The following is a 13,801-nucleotide window of genomic DNA, read 5'->3' on the forward strand; positions in this document are numbered from 1 at the left end:
GTCTGTGTGAGTTTCATTTTATGAGTAGGTTAATAGTTCAGGACTAGGCTGACAATACCAAGCTGTATTACTTATATCACTCAATTACCATGAATCTTCAACACTTTATGTTTTTATTATGTTTTAAAGTTTTCCCTGTGAGGCATTGTGCAGGAAGTTACTGACCTTGCTGAAGGTTAAGTATGGTAATCTGGTGCAAAATGGTTGTCATTTCGTCAGCTATGGCTCATGAAACTGTCTAAAGCATTACTCCTGGCTTGAGAGAGAGTGCTGATTACTGCATTACAGTAGTGCATGACTAAGTGGATGGGTTCCGGCTGCACCGCAATGGCAGCCCATTAGGCACTGTGTGCTATAAAGAAAAACAAACTATTTCTGTAATAGTGATTGAGGAAAAAGTTCACAAAAGAACTTTTCAAATGTCATCCCACAAAGAGCAGATTTTTCAAAGTGGGTGAATTACTCTTTGTAGTGATTTGGTGGATTGGTCCTGCACATATGCAGGTCTTTTGTATGTCCTCATGGTGGCACTGTAAGAAGCAAACTGAACCAACAGATGGTGACAATTACTGGTATACGCAGTGTACTCCTATCACATATCACCAGTATTCATTTACTGAAATAAAACAGTGCAATTCCAATTCAGTAACTGCCCAGTGACATTAGTCCTTACACTAGTTTGTGGTGCCTTACAGCACTCCAGTTCTGCAGTCACGCCATTGTTTCTGTGAGGAATTTGGGACACTACTGCACACTCATGTCCCATAATATGAAATACATTAATTATTTTAGCATTCTGCAGTTAGCATTTATTCTTTTAGTGATAATGATTCAAAAATGTCTTTTTTGTTTTGTGGTATGTGTGAAAAAGTAGTTTCCCCTTCCCTTTAGAGCAGAAACTAAATAATGTCCTTTTCCTCTGTTGCCAGTATCTAGTACAGTTACATAGACAGTGACAAATGGTATGCACTTTTGCTTGGACTCACTGTGGCCCATAGTTTCTGTGTTGTAAGAAAGAGCACAACATAAAGCTCCTAAATCACATAACTTCACACAATCCCAGAACCTATGTTCTCTGTGCAACAAAAGTCTTGCTATTGCCATCTGCGTTAAGACTCTATGCAAATCTGTTTAGCCATGCAAAGTGACATCCAGCTCTTGTGGGGTCTTACATACCACATTGATTCAGGCTTGAACATGAAATGTAATCTGTTTAAAAATGAGCAAAGAAGATTTCTGAGGACCTCAGAAGAACAGTTGTTGATGCTCATTAGGCTGGAAAAGGTTACAAAACCATCTCTAAAGAATCCAATCCACAGATAGACAGATTGCGTACAAATGGAAGAAATTGTTACGCTCCCCAGGAGTGGTCAACCAACACACACAAGTCGTTCTACCAAAAAATATTAAAAAAAAAAAACAAAAACAAAAGGTAATGCTTTGAAATGGCCAAGTCAAAAGAGAAATGTTGTGGAAGGAACCAAAGCACACAGCTCATGAGAGGAAACCCACCAACATAACAGAGTTGAAGCTGTTATGTACAAAGGATGAACTAAAATTCCACCAAACTGATGTGCAGGACTAATCAACGTAAACATTTAGTTGCAGTTATTGCTGCACAAGGGGGTCACACCAGATACTGAAAGCAAAGGTTCACATACATTTGCCTGTCACAGATATGTAATATTGGATCATTTTCTCTTTATGTACTTTTAGGATGAAGTTTTAGATCAATTTATGCAGAAATATAGAAAACTCTAAAGGGTTCACAAACTTTTAAGCACCACTGTAAATGTGGCCTATGCAAATAAACAGAAACAGTGCACTAAAATCTGCAGAAAAATGCAATCCCTGTAGAGGATGTGTTAATGGATTTTCACGTAGAAAAGCAACAAAACAAGTAATTTGACCAGAAGTGCTCAAACCTTTGCATATGACCACATATGACACTATGATAACTCTAACTGCAGATGTACATTTTCATCTAGTTTCACATTTCAATTGTGCTACACAATATTGCCAAAAGTATTCGCTCATCTTCCTTCACACGCATATGAACTTGAGTGACATCCCATTCTTAATCCATAGGGTTTAATATGATGTCGGCCCACCCATTGCAGCTATAACAGCTTCAACTCTTCTGGGAAGGCTTTTCACAAGGTTTAGGAGTGTGTCTATGGGAATTTTTGACCATTCTTCGAGAAGAGCATTTGTGAGGTCAGACACTGATGTTGGACGAGAAGGCCTGGCTCGCAGTCTCCGCTCTAATTCATCCCAAACGTGTTCTATCGGGTTGAGGTCAGGACTCTGTGCAGGCCAGTCAAGTTCTTCCACACTAAACTCACTCACCCATGTCTTTATGGACGTTGCTTTGTGCACTGGTGCGCAGTCATGTTGGAACAGGAAGAGGCCATCCCCAAACTGTTCCCACAAAGTTGGGAGCATGAAATTGTCCAAAATCTTTTGGTATGCTGAAACATTAAGAGTTCCTTTCACTGGAACTAAGGGGCCGAGCCCAACTCCTGAAAAACAACCCCACACCATAATCCCCCCTCCACCAAACTTTACACTTGGCACAATGCAGTCAGACATTGGGCTTGGTGACGTAAGGCTTGGATGCTGCTGCTCGGCCATGGAAACTGAACATTCCATGAAGCTCTCTACGCACTGTTCTTGAGCTAATCTGAAAGCCACATGAAGTTTAGAGGTCTGTAGCGATTGACTCTGCAGAAAGTTGCCACATTCTGCGCACTATGCACCTCAGCATCCGCTCACCCCACTCTGTCATTTTAAATTGTCCCTAAAAACGACATTAAAGAGAGGTTTCTGGGCATGGACCAACCAATAGAATGGGCAGGCACAGGTAGAATGTAACTGCTGTACCATTTAAGGTGGAACGGGAAATTCCGGACAAGAAACTGGCTACTTAGAAGTTAAATTCTGCTTCGTGTTAACACTATAGTTAAAATGAAAAACTTTTGATTAGCAAACAGAAATCTGGCTGTAAATCATTGAGAAGCTGCTGCTGAGAAGCTGCTGCAAGGCTGTGATTTTCAGGGCCAGGCTCTTGTTCAGAATCTCCCTCTTCGGGGTAATACAATTGAGGCTGTGCTGATGGCCATACTAAGGTGCCTATACTTCAGATTTCTGTTTTTTAGCCACTAATCGAAGGGTTTGCATTTCAACTATAACATTAACATGAAGCTCAAATCAGCTTTTGATTCATCAGCTGCTGTACCATTTAAGGTGGAAAGGGAAAATTAAACTGGCATGACTGTCTCTCTTTCTTGGGATGCAGATGCCCTACAGACAACCGCTTGTAAGGGGCCATAGGCGGAATCCACACTATGATTAAATACAGGCTAACCCTGTTGGAAAATCCAGCTTGACAAGCTCAAGCCGGTGACCAGCTTTCCAGTTCAAGCTATGTTTGACCTCATTGACCATTTTGACCATCTACCAGTTGACAAGCAAGTTACTGAGCTGCTTGACCAGTTTGCTCTAGCTGGTAAACTGGTTACTGTGCTAGTTGACAAGTTCAGTCCAGCTCCAGTTGGTGAGCTGGTTACTCTGCTACTTGACCAGTTCAACCAGTCTAGGACACAACCTGCAAAAACATTATAAACTGTTATTACATTGTGAGTTGCTCAAGGCAGCAATGTGCCACTGCTACAGGGAACTGCTGCCACAAATTCTTGTCTTGCCACAATTTACCTTTGGTGGTATACATATAATTTTGTTTAATTTTAAGAGTTATACCCTTTTTGCCTTTATGTCTCTGGTATTCCATATTTGTCTTGTCAGTAATATCTGTTTGTTTTCCTGTTCTAATTCACCTGATATAAATAATCAGCACAGCTGGAAAAACTAAAATATGCAGGGCTGAACGATTTTTTTATAAATTGAAATCACAATGTGGAAGAGTGAGATTTTCACATTGCAACAGTTATGATTCTAATCATACTTTATTCTAAATGTCATTTTAATGACAGGCTATTAATTACAATTTAAATCTCAATATTGGTCAGAAAATCGCAATATTTTCATTTGGTTTTCCAGAGTGCAACATACTGCCTATGGAAAATTTTCAGCATTTTCTGTACAGCCTAAGTGTTGATGGTTCAGAGAAGTTGTAAAATTATAAAAGTCTAAGACTTCATGGTGTCTCTCATGAACTCATTCATTTACACAAGCACATATATCAGTTTGAAATTTCTTCAGCAGTGGGCACTATTAGCACTCTTGTCGCTTTTTTGCTTAAATAATGCAGTCACTCAGCTTTATATTATTTGATATGATTTCCACACAATTTTCATTAAACAAGTTCATGTAAAAAATGAAATTAAATTCATAATGGGGGCTATAGAAATCACAAATGTAAATACATCAAGATGCATGGAGAATTGTTTTATAATCATGATACCAATATCCAATTTCAATCTGTAAAAAAAGGGAATCACAGTTATGTATTGTCTCAATGAAACAATTTTCATTACTCACCTACAATCAGTATTCCAGGACCTGCCAACTCAGAGAAGCTGTGCTAGATTTATCAGCCATATGCCAACTAAGAGAAGCTCTGTCCAGTCCCACTAAACTCATCAGTTGTATGCCAAATCAGAGAAACGGCTATTCAAGACTGAACTGTAGTATTTAACTGACAGAACCTGTGTCCAGTTCCACTATCCTAACCTGTGGTATTTTATTTCAGAAAACCTGTGTCCAGTTCCACTATACACACCTGTGGTATTTTATCTCAGAGAACCTCTGTCCAGTTCCACTATCCTCACTTGTTTTTGGGTAATGGCTAAAAATGTATGGTGGAATGCTCACCTGTGCACTGTAGAAGCTGGATGAGCTGTTCTAGTTGTTCATAATCATAAAACAAAAGCAATTAAGTAGTTTGACTAACATGGTAATTAAATTACTATAAATTACATACTCTATGAACTCATGAATGCATTACTTATTAAGTAAAACTACCTTGATTTGGCCCAATGATCTGCTACTGCTTCAAAAATATTTGGTTTCTACAAAATAAATCATGATCTTCATCTCAGATAGTCACAGACACAAGCAATCTTACAGCTTTTTCACTATACAGTGTGAGAAGGCATAGTACATTTACTAATGCAAATTCAGACCTATGCATAATCTGATGGAGTGCCTGTGTTCATTTCACATGACAATACCCATGGAAGTAAGACCTTTAAGTTGACTTTCACCCACTTGTTTAGCCAGCACAGAGCTGAGAGACAGAAACAGAAATAGCAGGTTAGAAAACCAGTTTAGCCGATTCTCATGAGGTATGAACAGCCATAAATCCATACAAATTTACTGTAAAACACAGAAATAAGTTGAGTCCTCAATCCTGGATGAGATGTATTTTCATCTATCAAAGTTTAGCCAGCACAGAGCTGAGTGATGGAAACAGAAATAGCAGGTTAGACAACCAGTTTAACCGATTTATATTTCTAGAAATGGAAATAAGTCCATACAAATTTACTATAAAACACAGAAATGAGTCAAGTTCTTGATTCTGGATGAGACTATATAAGTTATTTCACGCACAATGAAATCTGAACTTGGACCACCAGGTTAGCAGTGGAATACAAACTTGGCTTTTCAGTAAATCAGTACACTTCACTAAACAAAGATTTAAAAAGATTTACACCTTGAACTTCTGTATCATTGCTACTATCTGAATAAGTAAAAATCCAGTCAGACTCATCTGTCTCCTGATCTGACACAAAATTACAGCACATCTGTTTCATGGAATCTTTAGGATGTCCATTTTAGAAATTGATGTATAAATGTATAAAACTGTTTGTTATAAGTGAAACAATTGGATTTTAATTGAATATCTAATTATAAATATATAATATGCAATATATTGTAGACATACAATAATAAATATATAATTCAATATTTTGATTAAAAACAAAATGAACATACAATTATAATTCATTATTATATGTAAATATAATTTTTTAAGCTTGATATTGAGGAAGAGTAATCGAGTATTACATTTATATTAAAAGTATTAAAAGCATATAAAATGCTATTTGGGCCAGCCCTTGTACTATGTCATGCTGTCCTGCACTGTCCATAAATGTCCTAAGCTGCTTACACTATAAAGAACTGCTGCAAATTAACAGCCAGTTTTCCACAGTATTTTCCTGTTATACACAAAAATGGCTCTTTACTGTAAAATGAATTGTTGCTGTAAATTAACAGCCAGTTTTGACTGTATTATCCAGTCATTCTTAAAAACAGCTATTTCCTGTAAAACTAATGCATTGCAGGAGCAATGTGATATGGAGCTGGTGTGGTAGCAGCTGGTCGCAATTCTTTGTGTTCAAGTTCTTGATTATCATTCATCCTCATTTCTTAACCGTGGTTCTGGAGGCCCACTGACATACACATTTTAGTGCTTTAACGCACCCACTTAAACTCAATAAGGGGCTGTTAATGAGCTGATTAGTTGGATCAGGTGTGTTGGTAGCAGGGAAAATGCTAAAAAGGTCACCACAGAGGGCCTCCAGCACCAAGGTTCAGAAACACTGATATAAAGCTCATCTATAACATTTCCAGCCATCTAGATTACCAATTTTAAGGAGACTGCTTTTCTTTGGTGCTTTTAGCATATTCAGCAACTAGCCATCAAACTCTGGGAGGCTGGATATCGTCTATGGTCTTAACATTGCATTCCCTTAAAGGGGAACTCCACTGATTTTGCAAAATTACTTAACCATTCAATGGTTTAGATCAAAATCATAAAAATCACCAAATCATTAAAAGTAGGTCGGTGTGAAATGCGGCTTTCTGGAGAAATTTACAGAGTCAAAATTGCTCACCGTTGTAGTACTAGGAACCAGACGTCTCAAGCATTTAATTGCTCTAAAACTACATCCCATTAAGTTATTACACAAAGTGGCTATAAATGCATTGTTTGAGAGAGAGAGAGAGAGAGAGAGAGAGAGAGAGAGAGAGAGAGAACCCGTCGGTGCTGATGCAGAAGAACCCAGGGTCAATGGAAATTGGTGGTGTCAACAACAAATGACTTGCTCTGCTTACCAGTTTATGGGGCAGGACAGCGAGGTAGATTGTTATTTTATTGCATGGCCTACTTCAGACAGTCTCTAAGCTAATGCCTAACAGTGATATATGCATGGTGGCTAATGACGACTAATTTATTTCACTCACAAGTGTTTTTTACCTTGATTCCAACCTTGATTAGCTTCAAAACAATTAGCCACAACTTCAAGATTTCTGGTACTTGTAATGGGAACCAAAAAAAAAAAATACTAACAAACGCATGGTAGTGTATTTTCTCCATTTGTTTTTGCATCCTGGTACAGCGCAGTTCACCACCACTGTGAACAACTGACCAGCAAGGTGCAATTGTTAGCCTATAGCTGATGTTAAGTTAGTCTGAAGAGGGAAGTCTGAAGAAGGAAAATTAAGGCATCTGTTCAGTGGCAGTACTGCATAATGTTGTGCGACACTAATGTGGTGCTGGAGTCATTTTCAATTTCGTGGAAACAAGTTGTAGTAGATGACTTTGCTTGTTGACTTTGTAGCTTAACGTCACATGGTTTTATTGGTATGTTACCTTGTCAGATCTGTAGACATCATTCTAGTGTCATAGTGGTGTAATGTAAAACATACGACAGTACACAGCAGTGTCCCTAATGTAGTATTTCATTGTTGTATGTCTTCAGAAAAGGAATTACAACTTAAGAAAATATTGATGAGAACTTGTTTTTGAAGAATTTGGCAGTTTTATCTTAAATTACAAGCAAAATTATTGCTTCCATCTTCTGTCATTTAGACAATCATTGAAGATATGCAGTCAATATACAATGTCAGTCAATCACATTTACTTTTTAAGCTGAATGAAAAGTTAGTTGCACTTGGGGTTCCAGAGGCTACCATAAACACTGTAATTAATGATCTGAAAGCAGCAGATCTCTTCGGGGCATGCAATAGCCAGACATTGAAAACAGATCAGCAAAGAAAGACAGTGTCCAAGAATAGCTTTAACTATGTTGAGCCAATCCTGTTTGTCTAGGAAAGAATGATGCTGGGAAAGAGTGTTTTGCTCAGTATGTCCCAGTAAGACAAACAACCAGGGCTCTTTTTCAGTGCACATCTGTAAAGGAATGGCATCATAAAATACATGGATGTAACCAGTTAAAGGAGGTTATCAAAAATGTGTGGGATGGTAAAAACATTGATGAAAAATTCCTTGAAGTAGGTAAGTCATCATTAAGCTTAATCCTTTATCAGGATGCTTTTAAAGTTGTAAACCCCTGTGGAGTCTGGAAAAAAGCACAAAATACTTGCCATATATCTGACACTTGCAGACCTATTGCTACACAACAGCTCAAGCACTGATCAGCTGCAAGTTGTACTTTTCTGTTGAGAGCAAGTTTTTAAGTATTTTGGTCAAGAATTGGTCCTGAGGTGTTTGGTGAATGGCCATAAAGACCTTGAGAACAATGGCACAGTTTTGCCAGATGGACAAGTCTCTTACAATGATGCAAGGGAATCCTGCATGCCATTGCTGGTGACAACCTGGGGTCACACAATAATCAAGGTTTTCTTAAACATTTCAGTCTAGGTATATACTTCTGCAGATACTGTGAAATTGACAAAGTTACATTTCATATGGATCCTCACTTCAAAGCCACACCTCACAGTCATACAAAAGCATGTTCAGAACCTTGAAGACGGTTCAGTCCATAGTGGAGGCATCAATTTGGACTCTATTCAATGAGCTGCCTTTCTTTTATATGTGTCAGTCAGAGTTGCCTCCATGTCTTGGGGATGATTTGTTTGAAGGTGTTGTTTCCTGTGTGTTTTCTGAGATTGTTATCAGTGCTAATTGGAGATAAAACTGAATCATCTGATGAGAATCAAGTGCGGCAACTAGTTTTACAACTAAAAGAAATTGTTGCACTTGTTAGTGCACCATTTCCACAGGCCAGATAGATTATTTGCGAGTTTTTATTGATGAATATTTGGCATTTCAGGAAAAAATTTTTTCCTAATCATGAACTGAAACCCAAGCACCACTATCCGATCCATTATCCAGAGCTCATTATCCACTTCGGATCATTTATTCATTTGTGGACTTTGTGCACGTTTACTTCAAACAATGTACAAGGAAAGTGCATAATTTTAAAGTACTTGTGCTTAACTTTTGCAGAGAGAGATGAATATTACAGGCATTTCTTGGTGCTGGCATCTTTTCCCACCTACTATTGCTTTTGATAGGGCCACAGAAATTTTTTTAACTCTTACAATGATGCTATCTGGGAATCTGTGTTAGGATTTTCGGCCTACGCATACTTTGATTTGATCTCATAAAGCAATTGTGAGAGGCACAAAATACAGAAAGAACATGCTTGTTATCAGTGAGGGCCACGAAGAGCTTGTGATTGGAAAGATTGTCAAGACAGTACTCCACAGTAATTCAGCAGTATATTTAATCACTGAAAAGCATAAAGCATTGTATATTTATAACATGGGTATTTACTGTCTGACACCAATTCAGGGATGCTATTGTTGTGTTAAACGGGACAGTCTACTTGATATGACAACTGTAGTGCTTCAACATTCCTTCCTCTCACCATAGGAACAATGACCACCTTGTTAGAAGACTTGATGGGGATCATCCTGTGGGCTCTACCAACTCTTGATGAAAACACTGTTCGGAAGTCGACAAGCCAGCTAAAATGCTCTGGGTTGGAATCAATAGATGACCTTCAATACGTAAGGCAAGAAGACATTGCTGACCTGCTTTCTATCATTCAATAGCAGCAGCTACTGGATGCATTTAAAATGGGTAATTGCTGAACAAAAGGAAAAATAATATTTTATATGACCATAATATATGACTGCTAGAATATTTGGTAGAAAATTAAAGTTTGGGATTAATGCAGAAAAATTTGTTCTGAGAGGAGACCACAACACTAAGTGTAACACTGATTACCTGAAAGGACCAGGTTGTCTCCCTCTGGAAAGACCTGATCTTTTCAGTTAATCAGTGTTGCAGTCTTGTGGTCTTCTCTCAGTACTAATCTTTTTGAATAAATCCTAAACTTTAATTTTCTACCAAATATTCTAGCAATCATATATTATGGTCATTGTAGCACATCATATGCTACATACCCCAGGCTCCAGGAGGTTGCTGGAGGCAGGGTTCACTGTTGCAGCATCCATATTCTTTATTCATACACCAAATAAACAAAACCAACTCAACCAAAACCTATGCTAAGCCAGCCACTTTTCACTGGCTTCTTTTCAGTCTTCTTTTCACTGGCTTCTTTTCAAAGACTTTTCAGTCCTTTTCGCACTTGAGCTTTTCAGCTCTTTAGTCCACAGTCTGCTTCTGCTCGTCCCTCTCTCTCTCACTCTCTCTCTGTTTCCTCTTTGCTCTTTTAACAAGGCTCAGGCTGCCAGTTAGATCACTATCAGCTGGCTCTCATTAAGAGCACCTGAGCTGAGAGGGAACGAGAGCTTGTTGCTCCGCCTCCCTGTCACCACCCGCGCTTGGCAGCTCGGCCTGGATCGAACGTGAGGTATGATTCGCGTCTCGCCTTCGTGCCTCTAGTGGCCATCATCGTCGTCGTCATCCCCTCTCTGGTGGCTGATGTCCTCCTCCCGCCATCACTCGCGTCCCTAGGCGGTGTTTGGGATTTGCGCTCTCCCCGCTGTCCTTGCAGGGCTTCGTCCTCGCTTGAAGTTCAGGCCTCGCCTTCCTGCCTGCTCTCACGGTCGTCATCGGGCCCGGGGGACGGGCGCATGCCATACTGTGTGTCTTAATTCAGGGGCTGCCTCCTTTGGAGGCTGCATTTGAAGGCTGACTGCATCACAGCGGCACGACTAGGCTGTCCCATTTCGAAGGCCGCTTCATATGCGGCCGAGCAATGTGTCCTTCTTGTCCACGGCAACAAAGGATCCAACGGGTGCATCCTACGCCAGCCAACATATCCCAAGGTTCATTGCATGCCGGCAAGGATTCGAGAACATGGCGGCATCAACAGAGGAGCGAACAGTGACTGAAGAGTTTTAAATATAAGTGAAATATATATAAACGTAAGCATTGGGTTTAAACTGAGGCGAATGGCTAACGATACAAAAAAAAAAAAATCTCATCAGTAGCTGGCAGTAAAACATCTCCAGATCTAACAAATGAAAAAATAAACAATTAAAATCAAAGTTTCTGGCTTCATCTTTAAAGAGCTTTACAATAACTTGACAAGAGTGGTGCCATGTGATGTAATATGGTTGTGCTTGACCATGTGCTTGGCTCTTGTTCATTAAACAAGAAACAGCAAGCTAAAAGTCTCTTCCATTCAACTTTCTCAGTTGTATCCTGGTGTTAGGCTTGATCTTTCTCACTCAAAGGAGGGAGCAAAGTGCTGAATCTAGTGCAAGCTTATGACCACTCTCTCAAAGTGCACTGAATTTAATTATTTTGGTTGAATAAATAAATTAATTAATTGGCAATGTAATTGTGTGTTTTCAATGTTGTTGCAACACCTTCTAATAAAAGAAATAATAAATCATAAATCAATAAATAATAATAATAATAATAACAATAAATAATAAATCAATAAATCTCATTTGGTTTATATAACAATTTGATAGTATAGGACATGTATGAAGTTAACTTGTGCCAAAAGTTTCAAATAAAATGATAAAATCCACAGGCAAAATATTAAGTATCAAAATGTCCAAAATATGTTGCAAATACAAATGATGAGTTGAATCAAACTTGATTTTTCAAAAAGATTACTACTCATTCTGATATAAATGTACTCATTTTGCCAGTCTTTGCTTTAGGTTTTTTCTGTTTACTAATTTTGCTGATAGTTTTTCTTTTTCATGTCTGAAATAACCCTTTTGGTTCTGAAATCTTCCTTTTGCTTCTGACATTTGGCACTTTTTAAGGTGTGGGCATTTACCTGCACTGCTAGCGCTACCTAAGGTTGCAATGTCTACTAAAAAGCTAACTTGGCAAGCTTTGCAGCTATTTAAATCAGTTTACTAGCCCTGTTTCTGTAGACCTACAGCTCCGCCATGGTTTCCTTATATTACAACACCTGATCCAGCTCATTACTGATTATCAAGCACTTCATCAGCTGAATCAGGCGTGTTGGGTCAGGAATTCATTAAATCTGTGGTGCTGTGTGGTTGACGGAAATAATGCAGCACCTAAACACAGTGAAGAGTGGAAAATACCTCTGATTACTGCCAGCTACGAGTTACTGCTGCCGTGAGATATTTGATAGGTGGTAATGTTTAATCACCACAAAGGAATCAATTCAATTTGTCATGGTTGCACATAAGTTCTGGGGATTATGAAGGCTGTACTGTCAGTCATTTGTTGTTTCTACCCACAGAAAGCCTGTGTTGGCCACTGAAACAGGCTTCCTATCTCAGCATGCTAGTTTACAGACTGCTGCTGCTCCATATCACGCATGAATTTGTGTAATATTAATATTGAAAGGAAAATTGAGGAATACGATTAACATCACTCACAATGTCAGATATACCATTAAAACACTGCACTCATAGCAGCACTCAGTACAGCGTATTCTGCCACGATGTGGGCGGTTCATCCTGAGTGGTTACATGTTCAGAATATCTGTCATTCTAAATCAGTTGACCAATAGAGCGTGCAGGCAAACACCCTCTTCTGAGATCCACCCCCTGTTAAAAAGTGCAAAAAGTCAGAAGCAAAAAAAAAATTTCCAAACCAAAAGAGCGATTCTAGAAGCAAAAAATGTAGCAGCAAAACCAGCAAATAGAAAAAAATGACATCAAACATGCATCATGCATTTATATTAGAATGAGTGAAAATGACTAGTAATCTTCATGAAAAGTTTAGTTTAATTTAACTCTGACATGTACATCGAGGCCTACAAGCCTTAACACTCGGAGGGTTCCTTAAAATCCTCTCTCTTCTTGGTGATCTACTTCTCCTTGCAGAGTTTATTTTCAGCACACTTGACTTGACTGTTCAGTGTTACTGAAAGCCTTAATTAACCAGATCAGGTGTGTTAGACTAGTGTGTGAACAATTTTTTTTTAAGATCACAGATCTCCTGAGCTGACAATAGGCACACTGTTCTAGGTATTAACTGTGTCAGTCTGGTAAAGTTAGCAATAACATTTTATTTCCTTTATGAAATTTACAACACTACACTCTTAATCTTCAAAGATTCTTTAATATAGACAATGGTTCTATAGAGAACCATGAACACTCAAAGAACCACTTGCATGCTTAAATGGTTCTTTGCATGGTAAAATTGTTCTCCAGATTGATGGAGAATGTGTTGTATTTGATTCTATATAGAATCTTTTTGAAAAGGGTTCTCTATAGCATCAAAAGGGTTTTTCTATTGTTACAAGCTTGACATCAATAGCCAACCCATTTTTGATGTTATATAGAACCAGCAACTCTGCTGCGAGTTCTTTGCTGTACCCATTATGCCTTGTTTTACATAAATCTGTAAGGGTCCAGCTCATGCCGCCGACTGCCAACAGAGGGTGATGATGGCAAGTTGTTATAAGCCTGAGGAACTCCAGTTCCCAGAAGCTAATCAGCGCCTTGTTTTCTGGTTACTTTTTATTTCATTTTGATACCTGCCTTGGTATCTGTCATGTTGGCAGTTTGATCCCCGCTTGGAGGGCTCTCACCCCAAAAGTGCACAAGCATTGCAAAGTTCCCATCCACACCAATCAAATAGTATTTTTAGAAAAATTGCATTCTAATAATAATAACA

The sequence above is a fragment of the Colossoma macropomum genome, unplaced genomic scaffold (assembly GCF_904425465.1).
Source record: "Colossoma macropomum unplaced genomic scaffold, Colossoma_macropomum, whole genome shotgun sequence".
Classification (NCBI taxonomy): domain Eukaryota; kingdom Metazoa; phylum Chordata; class Actinopteri; order Characiformes; family Serrasalmidae; genus Colossoma; species Colossoma macropomum.